Raw genomic sequence first — 22,358 nt, forward strand, 5'->3', positions numbered from 1 at the left:
AAATGCCGAAAGGCCTCGATAGACTGGATATGGAGAGGATTTCTCCTTTGGTGGGAGAGTCTCACTCCAGAGGAATAGAGGGGCGTCCTTTTAGAACAGAGATGAGGAGGAACTTGTTTAGCCAGAGAGTTGTGAATCTGTGGAGTTCATTGCCACAGGTGGCTGTAGGGGTCAAGTCATTTGGTATATGTAAGGCAGAGGTTGATAGATTTATTGTTAGTCAGTGCATGAAGGGACACAGGGAGAAGGCAGAAGATTGAGACTGAAAGAGAAGATGGATCAGCCACAAAGGAATGGTGGAACAGACTCAGTGGGCCAAATGGCCTAATTCTGCTCCTATCCCTTATGGTCTTACAGTCTTATATATACCGGAAGGTGCCAATAACATCATAAAGGAACCCACCCATCCTGCTCATAGACTGCTTATCCCACTCCCATCAGGGAGGTGGCTACGTGGCATTCAAACCAGGGCCACTGGACTCAAAAACTTTCCCCAAGCGGTAAGGCTGATCAATACCTCCATCCACTAACACCATCACTTTTTTATTATTTCCTATCAGCCACCTTATGTACATATAATCAATCTATGCATTTAAGCTGTCTTATGGATTTATATTTATTGTGTTTTTTTTAATCTTATTATTATTAGGTTCTTTATCTTTTGTGTATTTTTATACTGCATCGGATCCAGAGTGACAATTATTTTGTTCTCCGTGCACTAGTGTACAGGAAATGACATTAAACAATCTTGAAACGCTTCTACGACCTTGACTTTCTCAATCTCTTTGATGCCACCTTTTCTCTCAAGCCTTTGCTTCCTGCAAAATATCTTCTCATCCATTTCTGACCTTTTTCATGCTTTTGCCTTTTTGTGGCTCTGTCCTCAGCAGCCCAGGGCCATCGCTTCAATTCTGTAATCCGCTGTGCACGACTTTCTGCAGCTCTTTAAGATGTTAAATGAATATCCTTGAAGAAACACACATTTCCGGGATCATGAACACAAATAATTTCAGTATCAACCATCCATAAAAGCATAATAATTTCTCGATGTTTTAAAACTGTTTTCTTCATGTGCATTATACATGCAATGGCCAGTTTATTAGGAACACGTGTTAATGTAAATATCTAATCAGCCAATCATGTGGCAACAACTCAATGCATAAAAGCACGCAGACATGACCAGGAGATTCAGCTGTTGTTCAGATGGAAGTTCAAAGTAAATTTTATTATCAAAGTACATATATATCACCATATACAACACTGAGATTCATTTTCCTGTGGGCATAGTCAGCAAATGTACAGAATAGTAATTTTATCTGCATCAATGGGAGATCAACCAGAGTGCAGGAGACAACAACCTGTGCAAATCTAAAAACAAATAAACAGCAATAAAAAAAACCCTGAGATAATGAGATAAAGAGACTTAAGTGAGGTCGTTAGTTGTAGGAACATTTCAATGATGGGGAAACTGAGTATAGTTATTCCCTTTTATTCAGGAGCCCGATGGTTGAGGGGTGGTCACTGTCCTTGAACCTGGTGGTGCAGGTCCTGAGATTCTTGTACCTTCTACCTGATGGCAGCAGCAAGACAGGAGCATGGCCTGGGTGGTGGAGATCTCTGATGCTGGACACACTTTCGTATGATGGTATTTCATGTAGCTATGTTAGATATAGAGAAACATAGAAAACCTACAGCACAATACAGGACTTTCGGCCCACAATGTTGTGCCAAACATGTTCCTGCCTTAGAAATTACTAGGGTTACCCATAGCCCTCTATTTTTCTATGCTTAATGTTTGGGAGGGCTTTGCCAGTGATCAGATATCAGAATGGGGAAGAAATGTGATCTAAGTTACTTTGACTGCGGAGTGATTGTGGTACCAGACAGGGTGGTTTAAGTTATCTCAGTAACTGCTGATCTCCTGGGATTTTCAAGCACAACAGTCTCTAGAGTTTACAGATAATGGTGCAAAAAACAAAAACCATACAGTGAGTGGCAGTTCTGTGGGTGAAAATGCCTTGTTAATGAGAGAGGTCAGAGGAGAATGGCCAGACTGGTTCAAGCTGACAGGAAGGTGACAGTTACTCAAGTATCCACACGTTACAACAGTGGTGTGCAGAAGAGCATCTCTGAACCCACAACACGTGAAATTTTGAAGAGGATGGGCTACAGCAGCTGGAGATCACAAGCCTACTCTCAGTAACCAATTTATTAGGTACCTAATAATGTGGCCACTGAATGCCTACAGTAAAACTCACAACATGAAGAAGCTACCCTGGAATTTCACTTTTCCAAAAATCGGGGCTGTTTGACAATGTAACATCCTATGCTAGGCTGAGGGTAATAAAATCCAGATAGTTGTCATTGATGTATATTTAGCTGGAGGCAAAGTATAGTCAAAGCTTTTGAAATATTTTGGAGCACGTCATGTGGAGTCATTCTCCAGGAGACACTTTTAAGGTGATCACTAAAAATTGATACTTCTTCAAATTGGTTCACTCACACTTAAGAAAAAATGCTGCAATTCTTGAATCTTGCGGTACTTCAGAGCAACACAGACAAAGTCAGCAGTTCAGGCAGCATCATATGGAAAGGAATAAATAGTTGACGTTTCAGGCCAAGACCTTGATTGGGACTGAAAAGGAAGAGGGAAGAAGCCAGAATAAGTACAAGCTAGTGAATCAGGTCGTAAAGAGAGCTTTTGACACATTTACCTTCATAAATCAAAGTATTGAATACAGGAGTTGGGATGTTATGTTGCAGTTGTATAAGACATGAGTGAGACCAAATTTGGAATATTTTGTGCAGTTCTGGTCACCCACCAGATCTTGTCTGGAAAGATACCAATAAGATTGAAGAAGTACAGAGAACTCCTCACTGTCATGGAGTCTCTTTGACGCACTCCTGTCAGGAAGGAGGTACAGGAGCACCAGGACTAGGACTGCCAGACTGAGTTACAGTGTCTTCCCTCAGGCTGTGAGACTAATGAATACCCTGTCACCACCAAAATCTCATCACTAAAACAGTGAGCTGTTTCTTGTCGCAAACACGAGGAAATCTGCAGATGCTGGAAATTCAAACAACATACACAAAAAATGCTGGTGAACGCAGCAGGCCAGGCAGCATCTATAGGAAGAGGTTCAGTCGACGTTTCTCCAAGAAAGGGCTCTCCATCCTCTGGGCTCCCCTTCCCCTTTCTTTCTCCCTAGGCCTCCCGTCCCATGATCCTATCCTTTCTCCAGCCTTGTATCCCTTTTGCCAATCAACTTTCCAGCTCTTGGCTCCATCCCTCCACCTCCTGTCTTCTCCTATCACTTCGGATCTCCTCCTCCCCCTCCAACTTTCAAATCTCTTACTATCTCTTCTTTCAGTTAGTCCTGACGAAGGGTTTCAGCCCGAAACGTGGACTGTACCTCTTCCTATAGATGCTGCCTGGCCTGCTGCGTTCACCAGCATTTTTTTTTGTGTCAGCTGTTCACTGTGCTGTTTCTTGTTTACGGTTTGCCTGTGCTGTGCATGAAATGCATGTTGAAATATATTTTATTAACTTATTTATGGTAACATTTTGGTTTATGCGCTGTGTGTGATATATGTTTTGTGGGTGCCCCATGGTCCGGGCACATTGTTTCATCTGGTTGTATATACGTACAGTCAAGATGACAATAAACTTGAACTTGAGAAAATTTACAAGGATGTTGCCAGAACTTGACCGGAGTTATAGGGAATGGTTGAATAGGTTAGGATTTTATTCCCTAGAGTGTAGAAAAATGAGGGGAGATTTGATAGAGGGGAAATGCAAGCTGGCTTTTTCCACTGAGGTTGGGCGAGACTGGAATTAAAGGCCATAGATTAGGAATGAAGAGTGAAATGTTTAAGGGTACTTAAGGGGGAACCTCATCACCCAAATGTTGGTGTGAGTGTTGAACGAGCTGCCAGTGGAAGTGGTGGGTTTGATTGTGACATTTAAGAGAAGTTTGGATAGATACATGGCAGGCAGGGTATGGATGGTTATGGTCCAGGTGTGGGTCCTAGAGATTATTAACTGTGACATCTGGCTTGATGAACTGTTGACTTCTGCCTTATCTTTAGTACTAGCAATTACATTCCATTTCAATGATAAACTCATTGTGACCAACTTCTTCAATGTGATCAGTTATACCTCATGGTGCAATCACTTGGCCAACAAGGCAATACTGACCTTGCCTCCATTCAAACAAGCACTCAGGTGGTAAAGCAGCATCTGGTGAAGGAGGAATAAAATTAACATTTCATTTTCTGATGAATAGTCTTCAACCCACAGCTATAATTCTTTTCCACTTTTCATGGATACTACTTGGCCTACTGAGTATTTTTAGCATTTTCTATTTTATTGCAGATTTCCAGCATCCCTTTTTTATGATTTTCCAAACAAGTATTAATTTTGGGTAATTCTACTCCACTGCCAATACCTCATTCCTCTGCGTCATTTTTGCTCGTTACTCTCAATTTCTTTCATTACTTGAACTGTTCTCATTTCCTCTCCTCAATTAGTTACAGGGATACAAAACCTAGCGTCTGCTTTTGTTGTTGCTAGCGCAGTTTTCAAACTGCAAGAAATACCCTGGGCATCCCATCACCTGCAACTTTAATTCTCTGTCACTAACCTGTCTTCTTCAACCTCTCGGCTCCAATGAAATCCAAACTAAATTCAAGAAGTAGCACTTAATTTTCCAACTTGGAACATTGTAATCTCGAGGTCTCAAGTTTGAATTAAGTAATTTCAAGCTATCAGAGACTTGGGTGGCAAAGTAGCGGAGTGAGGATTGCACAGTAACATAATGGTTAGCACATTGCTTTACAGCGCCAGTGATCACTGATGGGTTCAAATGCCACTGCTGCCTGTGAGGAATTTGTACATTCTCCCCATGACCATGTGGGTTTTCTCCAGATGCTCTGGTTTCCTCCCATATTTCAAAAGATGTACAGTTAGAGTTAGTAAGTTGTGGGAATGCTATGTTGGTGCTGGAGGCATGGAGACATTTGAGGGCTGCCCCAGCTCAGTCCTCACTGATTTGATTTGTTGCAAATGACACATTTCACTGTATGTTTCAAGGTACATGAGACAAAAAAGAGCTAATCTTTATCCTCAAACAACAGGAATTCTGATGCTGGAAATTCAAGTAACATACATCAAAGTTGCTGGTGAATGCAGCAGGTCAGGCAGCACCTCTAGGAAGAGGTACAGTCGATGTTTCGGGCCGAGACCCGTTAGACCTGACGAAGGGTCTCGGCCTGAAATGTTGACTGTACCTCTTCCTAGAGATGCTGCCTGGCCTGCTGCATTCACCAGCAACTTTGATGTGTGTTGCTAATCTTTATCCTATTCTTCAGAGATTTCAGTCTTTTACTCACATTTCCAGCATTGCTGTCTTTTATCTTTCCTATTCAAGTATTTAATACTTCACTTCTCTGCTACTAAGTCCCCATGCAGGCACACATTCTCCATCATCCAATCTTCCGCAGCCTCCACTCTATCACATAGCTTATATTCTTATTGAATCTTCCCTCTTTCTCTGCAACTAGAACATACGAATTCAGATTTTCGCAATTCTAATGAGAAATCGATTACTTTCGCAGTCAGCATCAGAAATTGAACCTCGATCGGTGATCACTAGCGCTTTAAAGTGAATGCGCTAACTGCCGTGCTACTGTGCTGCTCCGTACCACCTCAATCAGGGAGAAGGAACAGGAGCCCCAAGACTCACGCCATCAGGTTCAGGAAAAATTATTACCGCTCAGTCATCAGACTCTGAAAACAGAGGGTACAGCTTCACTCAACTTCACTTGCCCCTTCGTGGAAATGTTCCCACAACATATGAACTCACTTTCAAGGTCTCTTCATTTCATGTGCTCAATATTTATTGCTCATTTATTTATTATTATTGTTATTATTTCCTTTTTTTGTACCGCAATTTGTTGTCTTTCACATACTGGTTGAAAGCCCAAGTTGGTGCAGGCTTTCATTTATTCTTTTGTAGTTGTTATTCTATAATGGATTTATTGAGTACTGTATGCCCGCAAGAAAATGAATCTCAGGATTGCATATGGTGACATATCTGTACTTTGATAATGAATTTACTTTGAACTTTGAACTACTTTCTTGCAGACACTAATAGGGAAAAAGGAAATGAATACAATGTTTTTCTTCATGAATATTTCATTGTTTTCTTTGGGTACTAAGAGTCTAACTTTGTGAGGAACTTGGCTGTAGCTGATCCTATCTGAAGTTCGTGAGACATGTGTAACGCATTTTGCAACCGGCAGACTGACATTCACTTTGTAGTTGCTTTATAATCTAACTGTGTGGGCAGCCTGCCAGTCCTCCTCAGAATCTAATGTTCCTTCAGTCACCACTCATATTCCTATCCTCTAAAAAGTACGGGCCAACCTGCTCAACCTTCATCCCAGGAATCAACTGAGTCGCACTTTTATTTAAAACAGTGCAGTATTGTGTGGGCATGTGGCCAAGTGGTTAAGGCATTGGACTAGCCACCTGAAGGTCGTGAGTTCGAGCCCCAGCCGAGGGAACGTGTTGTTTCCTTGAGCAAGGCACTTAATCACACATTGCTCTGCGACGACACTGGTGCCAAGCCGTATGGGTCCTAATGCCCTTCCCTTGGACAACATCGGTGTTGTGGAGAGGGGAGACTTGCAACATGGGCAACTGCTGGTCTCCCATACAACCTTGCACAGGCCTGCGCTCTGGAGAGTGAAGACTTTCCAAGCGCAGATCCATCGACTGTCGACTGTACCTCTTCCTACAGATACTGCATGGCCTGCCGCATTCACCAGCAATTTTTATGTATGTTACTGTCATCTTTCTGTCTGCTTGAACCAGTCTGGCCATTTTCCTCTGATCTCTCCCATTAACAAGGTGCTTTCACCCACAGAACTGCCATTCACTGGATTCTCTTTTGTTTTTTTTGTATCGTTCTCTGTGAACTTGAGAGCTTGTTGTGTGTGAAAATCCCAGGAGATCAGCAGTTTCTGAGGTACTCAAACCACCCCATCTGACACCAACAATCATTCCGTGATCAAAGACGCTTAGACCATAAGATCATAAGATACAGCAGCAGAATTAGGCCATTCGGCCAATTGAGTCTGCTCCGCCATTTCATCATGGCTGATCCATTTTCCCTCTCAGCTTCATCTCCTACCTTCTCCCTGTATCCCTTCATGCCCTGATTAATCAAGAATCTATCAACCTCTGTCTTAAATATACATAAAGACCTGGCCTCCACAGCTGCCTTTGGCAAAGAATTCCACAGATTCACCACTCTCTGGCTAAAGAAATTCCTCTCCATCTCTGTCCTAAATGGACAACCCTCTATTCCTAGGCTGTGACCTCTGGTCCTAGACTCCCCCACCATAAGAAAAGTCCTCTACACACTATCGGGGCCTTTCAACATTTGATAAGTTTCCAGTGAGTACAGGCCCAGAGCCATGAAATGCTCCTCATATGATAAGCCTTTCAGCCCTGGAATTATTTTCGTGAACCTCCTTTGAATCCGCTTTAATATCAGCACGTCCTTTCTTAGATGAGGAATCCAAAACTGCTTACAGTTCTCCAAATGAGCCTTCACCAAAGCCCTATAAAAGCTCAACATTATATCTTTGTTTTTATATTCAATTTCTCTCGAAATGATTACTAACATTGCATTGGCCTCCCTCACCATCGACTCAACCTGCAAACTAACCTTTAGAAAATCCTACACGAGAAATCCCAAGTCTCTTTGCTCCTCAGATTTTTGAATTTTCTCCCCATTTAGAAAATAGTCTACACTTTAATTTCTTCTACTAAAGTGCATGACCATACACTTACTGACTCTATATTCCAGCTGCCACTTCTTTGCCCATTCTCCTAATCTGTCTAAATCTTTCTGCAGCCTCTCTGCTTCCTCAATACTACCTGCCTCTCCATCAGTCTTTGTACTGGCTGCAAACTTGGCCAAAAACCATAAATTCCGTCATCCAAATCAAATTGTACACAACAATGCTGATTTGTCTATCCTGCTTGTTAGTTCTTCAAAGAATTCCAATACATTTGTCAGGCAAGAGTTACCTTACGGAAACCATGCTGACTTTGGCCTATTTTATCATCTGCCTCCTAGTACCCCAAAACCATATCCTTAACAATCAACTCCAACATCCTCTCAGCCACTGAGGTCAGACTAACTGGCCTGTAATTTCCTTTCTTCTGCCTGTCTCCCTTCTTGAAGAGGGGAGTGACATTTGCGATTTTCCAGTCCTGCAGAACCATACCAGAATACACTGGTTCTTGAAAGATCATTACTAATGTCTCCACTATATCTTTTTTCCCTCTTCACATTTCTTTCCCATTCTGGTATTTAGTCTAAACAGCAACTGAACCTCTTGACCATGTCTGCATGCTTCTATGCGTTGAGTTGCTGCTACATGATTGACTGATTAGATAATTGCCTTAATGAGCTGGTGTACAGGTGTACTGAATAAAGTGGTCACTGAGTGTAGTTGTGAGAATCAAAGTGGTAGGTGAGGAGGAATTAGGATGCAAAAAGATAAAAGTGGAAGACCTTGAATTAACCTCAAGTTAATTCAGGGCAGAGAAAAATTCAGCCAGGAGGCAACTGCTGTGGTTAAATTTGGAGGGGGACAAAGCAGATTGGGAGAGTTAGGTTTAAGAACAGAAAGCTTGATATAGTACTGAGTTTGTGAGTTGCTTGCTTAAGGCTGAGTAGACTGAAGCAATGGCTGGGGAGAGTTGCAATTGATAGCAAGAGCATGAATTCTATGTTACATAATGAAAATTATTTATTATTATTTTCCTGTCATTTGCTTGAGGTAGTTAGGCCTCTCAAAGAGTTTAGCAGCACAACATAAGGTGAGGGTTCAGAAATAGACTGAAAGACAAATGTAGCAGTTTCTATTTATCAGGAGCACTTCATGCACACAGTCTTACGCATTGTCAGTGATCCCTCCTATGTCCAACAATCTTTAACCCACTACCATCAGACAGGCAGTATCGTAGCATTAGGACAAGAATAGTTAGGATGGGAAACAGCTTCTCCACCAGGCTGTGAGACTACTGAACTCCCTGACACTACCCGGGTCTCATCACGTATGAAGCGCCAACACTGTTATACTGTTTAAATTTTAACTTGTGTGTTAAATTCACCTTATTATTTGTTAATTTATTTTGGTAATATTACTTTATATGTTGTGTGTGTGAGTTATATGTTTTGTGTTGTACACCTCGGTCTGTAAGAAAGTTGCTTCTTTTGGTGATGTACATGTGTACGGCTGAATGACAGTAACGTTGAACTTAAAGTTGAACTTATCCCATTGGAAGTTGTCTTCATGGATTCTATGTACCTGGAGCCAGAAAGAGAGATGGGCAGGGCAGCTGGAAATAGGAAACTCCAAAATATGAATTGTCTTCAAATCCCAAGCAACACACACAAAAATCCTGGAGGAACTCAGCAGATCTCAGCCCAAAATGTTGATTATTTGCTCTTTTCCATGGATACTGCCTGACCTTTTGAGCTCCTCCAACATTTTGCATGTGTTCTGGATTTCCAGCATCTGCGGACTTTGATTAGATGCCTTAAAATCCTATTAGAATTTGCTCCCAAGTTTCTCAAAATATTTCCCAGCTGGCTTAAAGAAGGATTAGCTTTATTTGTCACATTTTCATCGAAACATACTGTGAAACGCATCGTTTGCATCAAATCCAATCAGCAAAGCTTGTGCTAGGCAGCCCACAAGTGTCGCCAAGCTTCTGATACCATGACAGCATTCCTACTACTCACTAGCCATAACCAAATGTGTTTGGATTGTGGGTGGGAAATGGAGCACCCGGAGGAAACACATGTTTTCAGGTGAAAAACATACAAACTGCTTACAGACAGCATGTCACAGTAGTTGTTTGTCAATTTGAACAATTCCCACCCATTCCTAAATAATATATCCTGCAGGATCTAAACCTACTTCCATGTCTACCAATAGTATTGCTGAGGATAATCTCATGCTTTGCAAAGCAAACTAGATAAAAATAACCCTACAGAATCTCAAGATGTGATAGGACAGAGGTAAGAAATACATTACAATTTTGATTGAAGTGCTGTTGAATTTTTTAGCCAGAGGGTGGTAAATCTGTGGAATTCATTGTCATAGATGGCTGTGGAGGCCGTCTTTGGGTATACGTATTTAAAGCAGAGGTTGTTAGGTTCTTGATTCATGAAGGTTTCAAAGTGACAGGTAAAACCAAGTGGTTGGGCGATGGGGGAAGATGTGAAAATCTGGGAGGTAATAAGGGGTAAAGGCAAAGGGCTGAAGAAGAATGAATATGATAGGAGAACAGAGTGGACCATGGAAGAAAGGGAAGGAGGAGAGAAACCAGAGAGAGGTGATAGGCACGCGAGGAGAAGAGGTAAGAGGCCAGAATGGGGAAATGAAGGAAAAGGAAGAGGGAGGGGTGGAAAAATTACCAGAAGTTGGAGAAATCAATGTTCCTGTCATCTGTTTGGAGGCTACCCAGATGGAATATTTTCCCTCCCCGCCACACTCACCTAGCTTCATCTATTAACTTCCAGCTGGTCCTCCTTCTTCTTCCACCTTCTTATTCTGGCTTCTTACCTCTTCCTTTCCAGTCCTGATGAAGGGTCTCGGCCTGAAATGTCATCATTCCATAAATGATGCCTGAGTCCCGCCAACATCTTGAGTGTGTTGCTCTGGATTTCCAGCATCTGCAGATTCTCTTGAGTTATAGATTAAGAAGCAACGATTTGTCCGAAACAATCCACGTCAACCTTTAACTTGCTGAGAAGTAAATGCCACTAATCACAGTTACATGTCCTGTGTTCACTTTTATTCTCTTGTTCTTCATCCAGATCAAATTTGAATCTTATGGTTTCCATATCAACCACCAATCAACCTAGAAATAAAATCTGGTACCTTACAACTTATTTGTATATACAGGCTTCTCAAGATCCTTCGGTTAAGGCTCAATTTTGGGGCCTCTGCTGCCTTCTCATTTATATTAATGACTTGGATAAGCACATAACAAATATTCTGGAGAGAGTCCAGAAAGGACGACTAGACTCATCCTAGGTCTGCAGGGTATGAGCTATGAAGAAAGTTTGAAAGAATTCAATATTTTTAGCCTAAGTAGACGTAGAATGAAAGGAGACTTGATAGAAGTGTTCAAAATCAGTAAAGGGTATAAGTAGCGTGGATGCCAGCTGCTACTTCAAAGTTAATCAGTCATCAAGGACACGGGGTCATAGGTGGAGAATAGTTAAGGGGAACTTTCAGACTAACATCAGGAAGCATTTCTTTACACAGTGAGTTGGGACACATGGAACAAACTACCTAGTTGTGTTATTGAGAGTAGAAACGTAGAGACTTTCAAATCTAAACTCGATAGTTATTTCAACACACTATGTGATTAGAACTTGGCGAGATTTGTTGGGCTGGATGGCCTGTTCTTGTGAAAAAAAAAACCTTTTAAATGTTCATTAAAGTTTCTAAAGACCCATAAGACTATAAGACAGAATAGGAGCAGAAATAGGTCATTTGTCCCATCATGCCTGCTCTGCCATTCCATCATGACTGATTTATTATCCCTCTCAACTCCATTCTCCTGCCTTCCCCCTGTAACCTTTGACACCCTCAGTAATCAGGAACCTATCGACCTTTGCTTTAAATATACCCAATGACTTGACTCCATCTGTGGCAATGAATTTCACAGATTCACCACCCTCTGGCTAAAGAAATTTTTTTTCATCTCTGTTCTAAAAGGACGTCCCTCCATTGTGCCCTCCGGTCCTAGAATCACCCACTATAGAAAACATCCTCTCCAATTCCACCAAGTCATGAATTAGCAAAGATTTCACTGAATTTTCATTTTGAGTAAGCTCGCATAATATGCTGTATGGGACAGGTTTTTACATATTGCTGTTTTTAGTCTGCACATCACCACTGAATGAAAAACCCCCAGATCTGTTTTGCACACTGGCTTTGGTCTATTGTACAATAAGACTATCAAACAGATCCATATAAAGCTGGAAAGGTGGTGACCCTTGTGGCCTGTCCCCAACACATACAATCCTAGCTCCTATCATGGGGTTTCAATTCAGCGGAACCCAAAACCTATGCCTTTAGTCATACATTTCATCATTGCCCTCAGATTTTGACCACACTCTGATAAGCAGTATAGGTCCTTCTCATTTAGTTACTTCGAGGTACAGCGCAGAAAAGGCCTTTCCAGCCCAATGAGCTGCACCACCCAGCAAACCCCACTATTTAACCCCAGTGGGACAATTTACAATGGCCAACTAACCTCCCACCTGGTACGTCTTTGGACTGTGGGAGGAAACCAGAGCACCTGGAGATAATCCACATGGTCACGGGGAGAATGTACAAAGTCATTGCTGACGGTGCTGGAATTGAACTCCGAACTCCAAAACACTGAACTGTTATAGTGCTGTGTCAACCACTACGCTATTGTGGCACCCCAAACAAGAAACAATTTTATCACAGGCTCATAATTTTATGCATTTCAGCTAACTCCCCACCTCAGGGTTATAAATTTGTAACACTCAGGGATAGTCTCTTCAGCCAAACATGCCTATACTGCCCCTTTTGCCAGTTACTTCCATGAGGATCATATCCCTCTATTCCCATCTAAGTGCTGTTGGATCTCTGTTTAATTTCTGATCCCGGAGTCAAGAATGATGAGTCGTCGGAATTCTACGATTTCAGTTTATCTTAGAGCACAAACATATGAGAACGATGCAAACTAAATAAAGAGCTGATAAACGATGCTAAGAGATTAATGTTAAAGGGTGTAAGACAAAAGAATAAGGATAGCATTTCTGAGAAATCTATCACTTTTATAGATCAGCTGAGAGAAATTCCTTAGATAGGAATGAATTAGTTAATAGGCTACATAATTGAGACAATGTCATCACGTGGGTAATATGCTGATACTTAGCCAATTTAGGCCGGCTGGTGGTGCAGTGACATCAGCGCCGGACTCCGGAACGGAGGTTCCCGGGTTCGAATCCAGTCGGGCCATTCCCGAGTATGCTTTCCAGCCATGCTGGGTTGAGTGTTGAGATCGCAACTCGACCTCGTAAAATAAAGGGAAAATACAGCAAAAATGTCTGGGTGAGGAGTGGCGCGTCACGCAGTCTCTCTCTCTCGCTCCGCGCCTTGTAAGGCATGAAAATGCCTGACGCTGGCCTCTCAGGCCTGAGTCGACGTCATCATCATCATCACTTAGCCAATGAAAAATGAGAAAGGTGATAAACCATTAGTTCAGCTGCTATACCAGTTTCTACCCATGACCGTGAAAAATATGAGTTTGTTAAAAAGTACAGGTCTTATAAAAAGTATTATTTTTAAAAAAAGTGGTTTCCAACGGTGTCCCTTAAATGTAGCAATTAGAGGTAGCAAATGTAGAGGTCCATGAGCAAGTTCTCATCAGAGGATTAGAGGTGAAGGATCAGAAACCTTAAGTTGCTCAGTGTTATTATTTCAGAGGATTTGTCCTGGACCCAGCATGTAAATTCAATTTCAAAGAAAGCACAGTTCTGCCTCTACTTCCCTTGGGGTTTGCAATGATTCGTCATGGCATCTAAAACTTTGACAAACTTCTATAGATGTGTAGTGGAGAGTATACTGACTGGCAGTATCACAGGTCAGTATGGGGACACCAATGCCCTTAAATGGAAAATCCTATAAAAGGCAGTGGATATGGCCCAGTCCATCATGAGTAAAGCCCTCTCAACCATTGAGCACATCTAAATGAAATACCTTTGCAGGAAAGCAGCATCCATCATCAGAGACCCCCACCACCTAGGACATGCTCTCTTTTCATTGTTTCCATCAGGAAGAAAGTACAGAAGCCTCAGGGCTCACACCACCAGGTTCAGCAATAGTTACTATCCCTCAACCATCAGGCTCTTGAACCAAAGCGGATAACTTCACTCAATCTCACTTGCCCCATCATTGAAATATTCCCACAACCAAGGGACTCACTTTCAAGGACTCTTCATCTCATGTTCTTGATTTTTATAGCCTATTTATTTATTATTATTATTTCTTGCTTTTTGTATTTGCAGTTTGTTGTTCTCTGCACTCTGGTTGAACGCGCAAGTTGGGTGGTCTTTCATTGATTCTTTTCTGGTTATTATTCTATAAATTAATTGAGTATGCCCACAAGAAAATGAATCTCAGAGATGTATATGGTGACATATATGTCCCTCAATAAAAAATTTACCTTGAACTTTGAATTATATCTGATTCCCTTACATCCTCTGACAGTGTGTTCCAAATGTCAACCACTTTCTTGATAAAAAAAAATTATCTTGCCCCTTCATCTCTGTCAAAATCCCTACCTTTAACCTCAAAACCATGTCCTTTTGTTTTATATATCCCGGTTTTGAGAAGTACAATAATAACTTCTAAATGACAGTTGGACTTTGTCACGGAGTGGAGATGTTTAGAAGGTTGTGGGCTGAATGCTGGTCAATGGGACTAGGTTGGATGGGGCACCTTGGTCAGCATGAATCAGTTGGACTGTTTCCTTATTATACAACTCAATGAGTCCAAGAACTTGGCTATTTTCCTTACCTATGCCTCTCATTAGACCATATGCTTTTGTCATTCGGTTTCCTTTGCTCCAGGGGAAACAAGCCCTATCTCATTCCATCACAAAAGTCCCAGTGAATCTCCTCTGATACTTTCTCCATTGCAATCACAACCTTCCTATGGTGTAGCAACCTGGCTGTTTACAATGTCCCAAGTGTGGCCCAAACAGTGTTTTATAAAGTTGCAACATAACACCCAACTCTTATAATCTGCACCTATGAAGGCAAGAAAACCATATGCCTTGTTCACCATCAAATTTGATTGTGTTGCCACTTACAGTGAACTATGAAATCGGTCCTCATTATGTCTCTGTTCATCAATATTTCTGAGTGCTTGACTGTATACTGTATGCACCCTACCTTTATGTAAATTTGCAAGATGCATCATTCAAGATTCAAGATTGTTTCTTGTCATTCTTCCGTGCATGGGTGTAAAAGAGAACAAAATGATTGTTACTCTGGCTCTGATGCAGCATAAAAACACAAGAAATATAAAAACAATTCTATGAATCACAAAACACAGGTAACTCTTGAGCATAGCTGTAGAGATATAAGATTAGCTTGTACCCCTAGACTGACTGTTAGTACATGAAGTTTCTGAACATAGGCCGACTCTGACGGGGAATGATTAAGTGACAGACTGACTCTTGTAACTCTTCTAGGGAGCAGCAGGACATGTGAAAACACAGTAGGATAGTGACCGTCAGTGTAGGTATGAGGTGTGGAGTGTCAGTGTAAAGTGACAGTGAATGGAAGGGGGATGAAGGGGGTGGTGAGGGACTGTGGAGAGGAGAGTGTCAGTGTGGGTATGAGGTGTGGAGTGTCAGTGTAAAGTGACAGTGAATGGGGGGATGAAGGGGGTAGTGAGAGACTCTGGAGAGGAGTATGTCAGTGTAGGGATGAGGTGTGGAGTGTCAGTGTAAAGTGACAGTGAATGGGGGGATGAAGGGGGTGGTGAGGGACTGTGGAAAGGAGTGTGTCAGTGTAGGGATGAGGTGTGGAGTGTCAGGGTAAAGTGACAGTGAATGGGGGATGAAGGGGATGGTGAGGGACTCTGGAGAGGAGTGTGTCAGTGTAGGGATGAGGTGTGGAGTGACAGTGAATGGGAGGGTGAAGCGGGTGGTGAGAGACTCTGGAGAGGAGTGTGTCAGTGTAGGGATGAGGTGTGGAGTGTCAGTGTAAAGGGACAGTGAATGCGGGATGATGGGGGTGGTGAGGGACTGTGGAGAGGAGTGTGTCCGTGTGGGTATGAGGTGTGGAGTGTCAGTGAATGGGAGAGTGAAGGGGGTAGTGAGGGACTGTGGAGATGAATGTGTCAGTGTGAGTATAAGGTGTGGAGTGTCAGTGTGAAGTGACAGTGAATGGGGGGATGAAGGGGGTGGGGAGGGACTCTGGAGAGGAGTGTGTCGGTGTAGGGATGAAGTGGGGAATTTAAGTGTAAGGTGACAGTGAATGGGGGAAATGAAGTGTGCTGATCTCATTCTTATCCAATTAAATTGTATTTGTATGCTAGCCTCCCCAGCATCGAAGACATCTTCAGAAGGCGATGCCTCAGAAAGACGGCATCCATCATTAAGGACCCCATCACCCAGGACGTGCCCTCTTCTCATTTCTACCATTGAGGAGGATGTACAGGAGCCTGAAGACATACACTCAACATTTTAGGACCAGCTCCTTCCCCTCTGTCATCAGATTTCTACAAACGTAAATGGACATTGAACCCATGAACACTACCATAGTATTTTGTTTTCTTTGTTTGCTCTCTTTTTGAAATATGTATTTAATTTACTATATATAACTGTATTTATTTCTTCTTGTTGTTTATAGTTTTTTATTATTGTGTATTGTATTGCACTGCTGCTGTAAAACAACAAACTTCACGACATATGCCAGTGATAGTAAACCTGATTCTGACCCTGATACTCTGCCCAAATGATCCACATCCTGGAGTAGCTTTAGACAGCCTTCTTCACTCCCCTCAACACAGTATCATTACAAACTTACCAATCAAATCTCCTACATTCACCTCCAAGTCATTAACACATATTACAAATAGCTGAGTTGCCAGCACTGATCCCTCAGGTACACCACTAGTCACAGACTTCCAATCAGAGAAATAGCCTTCTACCATTACCCACTGTCTCCTTTCACTGATCCAATTAGCCAGTTTGCCTTGGATCACCTTGCCCTCACCTTCTGGATGAGCCTACCATGAGGGATCTTGTCAAGTGCCTCCCCAAATTCCATATAGACAACATCTATTGCCTTGTTCTCATCAATCTCCTTGGTTAAAATAAGTGAAACAAGAGTCGCCTCCCGCAGTGCCATGCCGATTATCCCTAACCAGTCACTGCCTTTCCAAATAAACATAAATCCAATCCCTTGGAACTCACACACATAATTTCCCTTCTAGTGATGTAAGAGTCATTGGCCTATCATTGCTTCTGCTCCAAACAACCCAGCCTTTCCAATTTCCCACACACACAATTTTCAATATTTGGTAATGTTTTCATTAATCTCTTCTGTATCACTTTTAGGCTTTTGTATTTATTTCATAATGTGGTGACTATCTATATATCTATTTAGAGATACGTCACGGAATAGGCCCTTCTGGTCCTGTGATCTGCATCACCCAGCCACCCTCGATAACCCCGGATTTAACCCAAACTTAATCATGGCACAATTTACATTGACAATGTTGTGTGTTAATATTTCAGCAATATTTGAGTAATACTGTAAATATATTGTTAGATTAAGCATTCTCGTTCATTTCAATAATTCAGGTTATATGTAAAATATGGGAATTGCCTCTGTCATGTGTGTGCACCTTGCTTAAAGTAAACGCCAAGTCAGACCCATATTCCCAGATGCCCGTGCCTTCTTTTGAATTAGTCTAATGTTTTGAAGTCATAAAATATAACAACCAATTAGCAACGCATACAAAATGCTGGAGGAACCCAGCAGGCCAGACAGTATCCATGGAAAAGTGTAAACAGTCAATATTTCAGGCCGAGACCATGCATCCATCCTGCAGGTTTCATGGTGTTTGTGATAGCAACCAATTCAGCCACTAACCAGTATGTTTGGACAGTGAGAAGAGACTGGACTGCCCAGAGAAAACCCACACATTCCACGGGGAGAATGTATCAGCTCCTTACAGAGGATACTGGGGTTGATCTCCGAACTCCTCCACCTCAAGCAGTAACATTGCTGTGCTGTCATGCTGCCCTATGCTGCACTATACGCAGTATCCAATTACAGCCTGACTCAGATGATATACAGTACTATGCCAATGAATGCCTGAGGCACACGGGTGCCAAGGGTTTTCGCACAGTACTGTATTTGTCAACATGGTGCAGGGAACGAGTTTGTAAATCCGGCGGGAGCAAAGAATTTTGGGAATGGAGAAGGTGGAGTGTCACAGGAGGGGTGTGGGACAGGTGGTAGAGAAGGAGTGCCAGGGTCGGGGGCTGGCGCAGGTGCAGACACATCCAGCCCTGAGACACCAGGCAAGGTCATTTGATTCCAAACAATTGGTTTATTGATCACTACAGAATGTCTCTCTAGTGCTTCCCACTCTCTCCCCTCTCCCTTCCCCTTTTCCCAACCACGATTCCCCTCTCCCTGCCCCCTTCCCACTCTCAGTCCACAATAGAGAGCCATATCAGAATCAGGTTGATCATCACTCATGTATGTCATTAAATTTGTTTTTTTAGTGGCAGCCCTACAGTGCAACATTCAAAATTACTACAGTACTGAGCAAAAGTCTTGGGCATCCCAGCTATATATAGATGCCTGTCTAAGACTTTTGCATAGTACTGTAGCATAGTGTTATATGCTAATGTTATCTAGAATAACCTTCCTACTTTTATATATTTTATGTCTAAAAGAATAATGGACAACTCAGTTATGGGGAACATCACAATCAAGATTAAAACTTCCCAAATTCCACATATTCAAAATGCTAAATTGTAGTTTTTATTTATTTATTGAGATACAACTCGGAACAGACCCTTCTGGCACTTTGAGCCATGCTGCTGAGCAGTCCCCTAGTTTAACCCAGGCCTAATCATGGGACAATTTACAACGACCAGTTAGCCTACCAACCGGTAGGTCTTTGGATGATGGGAGGAAACCAGAGCACCCGGTGGAGACCCACGCAGTCACGGGGAGATCGTACAAACACCTTACAGACGGCGGCGGAGAAATCTGACACAGGAACCATGGTTGTGTCTTTATGTTCCTTAACTGGTGGGCAGCGATTGCTTGCAATGGCCCAACTTGAAAGGGCAAGTGCTAGCGCTCTGCTACCTTACCCCCGGCCCTTCCCCCCCCCGGTTTTCAAGGGTGCCATGGTAACGTAGCTGTTACCATTACGCGACAAACGTTCAGCGGCCTGGGTTCTGTTCCACCGCTATCTGTAAGGAGTTTGTACGTTCTCCCCATGACCATGTGGGTTTCCTCCGGGTGCTCTGGTTTCCTCCCACATTCCAAAGACGTACACGTTAGTAGGTTAATTGATCACGTGGGTGGTACGGGCTCATTGGGCTAGAAGGGGCTGTTACCGTGCTGTATCTATAAATGAAAAAATACTTCAGTTTTAGTTCAGCTCAGTTAGTGCGGCACAGATCAGTGACTGAACTGGGATGACTCGGAATGTATTGCTTGGTATCGTCCATTTCCTATAAACCATCTGGATACAAAAGGAGAATTCTAACTGAAACAAATTCTACCATAATGACTTGGGCTTCAGCTGCATCTGATTGTAGTGGAGTATTTGATGCTCTCTATTAATGACTTTAGATGTGGCTGCTAATAGGCTTTCGGAGGTTGACGGAGAACAAGCTTATATGTGCGTTCGGAGATAAAGCAAATGCTACCGGTAGTAAATATCATTTGCATATCCAGCACAGTCTATTTATCTCGGCAAGGTAACGAGATGCATCTGTCATACTGAATAAAAAATAATTTTGTTAAGTACATTGTTCAATATGTTACACGACATGTCTGGATGTTTTTCAAATAGAAATCTTGCATAAAAAATTGAAGCAATAAACTGAAACTTGTCTACTACGAGCAATTTATTGTGTTTGATGAAAAAAAAGCAACCTCTCTAAAAAGCACGAAGAGCGCCATGGAAATAGATTGCTAAAAACTGCTGGAAACTACAGCTAAATTAGCATACAAATAATCAAGTGACTTTCAGGAAGCACGGGGCCATGTGAAAATTGAGGGAAAGCCATTTGCTGGCACACATCAGATGCCACCGCCATTTTGTGAGGGCGAAAAGAAACAAGAGCAGAAACACTGATGAGAGAATTATGAAAAACTGTTCAATAGATTGCATGCACAACACTGCTGCTATTTACATCCCATGCTTATACATACAGAACTATTTCTCACATACTCTACATGTTTCATTTAGTCCCTGTGAGAGGCTCCCTGTGCAAAATCTCCGAACAGAATTGTCTGTACATTTACACTTCTGTTTAGGAAACTATTTCCTCAGAGATGCAAAGGAGACGGCATAAATGAAGATTTGTGGCTGTGTGGTTTAATATAAAAAATTTTAATAAGGAATACCGATCTGAAATTATGCTTCCATTGTCTGTTCAGCAAGGAACAGACCTTAGGGCAGAGGAATGTGCCAAATGGCACAGTGAAGCACGAGATATGTTTATATAAAAATCCAAAATCTCAATCTACCACACACTTGAAAGCCAGTTTTAGCCCACATGGTTGCCTTTTTCATGACAGACTGAAATCCTCAGTAACATCCACCTTTCCAGAAATAATTCTTTCCCACAAATGTTAACTGGTTCCCTCCCTACTTAGTTTGCCCAGATAGCTGACAACTCTTTACCAATGTCCTTAAACAATTTCCCACGTTATTAAAAATTCTGAATACAGAGTCTTCAGCTTTCTCTCCCATGAGGTGCAGCTGTCACCGTACACCAGCGACATTATTATGTAAATCATTATGGACCGTTCCCTTTCATTGAATTAACCTTTTGCAGACTGAACTTGATTTGAAGCTGGAAGCATGCTTAGAATGATAAGTACAAAACTTTTGTTCTTAACATCAATGATTCAGTTTTAGGACAGTGAAAATTTCTTCAAAAAGTTCAAAAGTAAATTTATTATCAAAGTACGCATATGTCACCATCTACTACCCTGAAATTCATTTTCTTACAGGCATTCACAGTAAATACAAAGAAACACAACAGAATCAGTGAAAAACTACTCACAAAGACAGATAAATAACCAATGCGCATACACATTGTGAGAAGACAAATTGTGCAAATACAGAAAATAATATTAAGACAATAAATAACTAAATTGATTTAATTATCTATTTATTTATTTGTTTGTTTGTTCATTTATTTATCTATCTATCATTTACTTATTTAGTTACTTAGTTAAGTTAGTTATTGAGATACAGTGCAGAATAGGCCCTTCTGGGTCTTCGATCTCTGCTGCCCTGCATTCCCCTGATTTAACTCTAGCCTAATCACGGGACAATTTACAAAGACCAATTAACGTACCAACCAGTCAGTCTTTAGACTATGGGAGAAAACCAGAGCACCCAGAAGAAACCCATGTGATCAAGGGGAGAATGGTCACCTGTACTGTAATGCGTTGTGCTACCGTGCCGCCGGTGAGAATGCCACCGTACCATAATAACACAAGTTGTCGAGTCCTTGAAAGCAAGCCTGTAGATTGAGACCGGGCCAGTAAGGTTGAGATGAGTAAGGTTATCCATGCAGGTTCAAGGGCCTGGTGGTTGAGAGGTAATACTGTAACCTGGTGGTCTAGCACCTTAGGCTCCTGTAACTTCTGCCTGATGGCAGCAGCAAGAAGAGAGCAGCTCTGGATAGTGGGGGTCCTTGATAATGGATGTCGCTTTCTTGTGGCAGCACTTTGTGTAGATGTGTTCTTGAATTCTGACATAGATTACTAATTATAGTCTATAATTACACAGACGTTTCTAAATGACTCAGTGTGTCCAGATAGCCTAAAATCACCTTTACACCTAAAAATTGATGACACACCTAACAATAAGTATAAACTGGTGAAAAATGATATTTAACTGTATATATATTTGATTAGTTGTCATTACCTAATAACTTACATTTGACATTTCAATTAATAAATTAATAAACTCAGAAACGCAAATCGGTTCATTAACCCTTTTTCCACTAAAACTTGATAAATGTTTTTATTAATATAAATTACATCTTTTCTATTTGTGTCATTGAATACTATTAAAAATTAATATTATTTGAAGGACACCTTCAAAAGGCAATGCCTCAAAGAGATGGCATCCATCATTAAGGACCCCCATCACCCAGAATGTGCCCTCTTCTCATCGTTACCATCAGGGAGGAAGTACAAGAGCCAGAAGACTCACACTCAATGGTTCAGCTGCAGCTTCTTCCTCTCCGCCATCAAATTTCTAAATGAACAATGAACCCATGAACACTACCTCACTATTATTTCCTCTCTCTTTTTGCACTACTTATCTAATTGACTGTTTTTTTGACTGCGCACATGTAAAAAGAAATCTGTAAAGTGAAGATGCTTTCAAAAATAATGAAATGAAAAGCTTCCAAATGTCCAAAAAATACTGTAAAGAGCAGTAACCAGTAAAAAATTAAATCAAATCAATATTTGGTGTGACCACCC

The 22,358-nt window shown here is 41.7% G+C and overlaps 1 long non-coding RNA gene across 6 annotated transcripts in view; it reads left to right on the forward strand.

Moving 5' to 3' along the window:
• The window catches only part of LOC134357214 (uncharacterized), a 267,924-nt gene that overhangs the window by 192,230 nt on the left and 53,336 nt on the right, over positions 1-22,358 (forward strand). For 3 of the 6 annotated variants that reach the window (XR_010020564.1, XR_010020566.1, XR_010020568.1), the window contains one exon: positions 16,186-16,376. The exons of the other annotated variants lie outside the window; for them this stretch is intronic. This is a non-coding gene — a long non-coding RNA (uncharacterized LOC134357214). The remainder of the gene's footprint in view (positions 1-16,185; positions 16,377-22,358) is intronic. 6 annotated transcript variants of the gene reach the window in all.

Source organism: Mobula hypostoma, chromosome 16 (genome assembly GCF_963921235.1).
Source record: "Mobula hypostoma chromosome 16, sMobHyp1.1, whole genome shotgun sequence".
Classification (NCBI taxonomy): Eukaryota; Metazoa; Chordata; class Chondrichthyes; order Myliobatiformes; family Myliobatidae; genus Mobula; species Mobula hypostoma.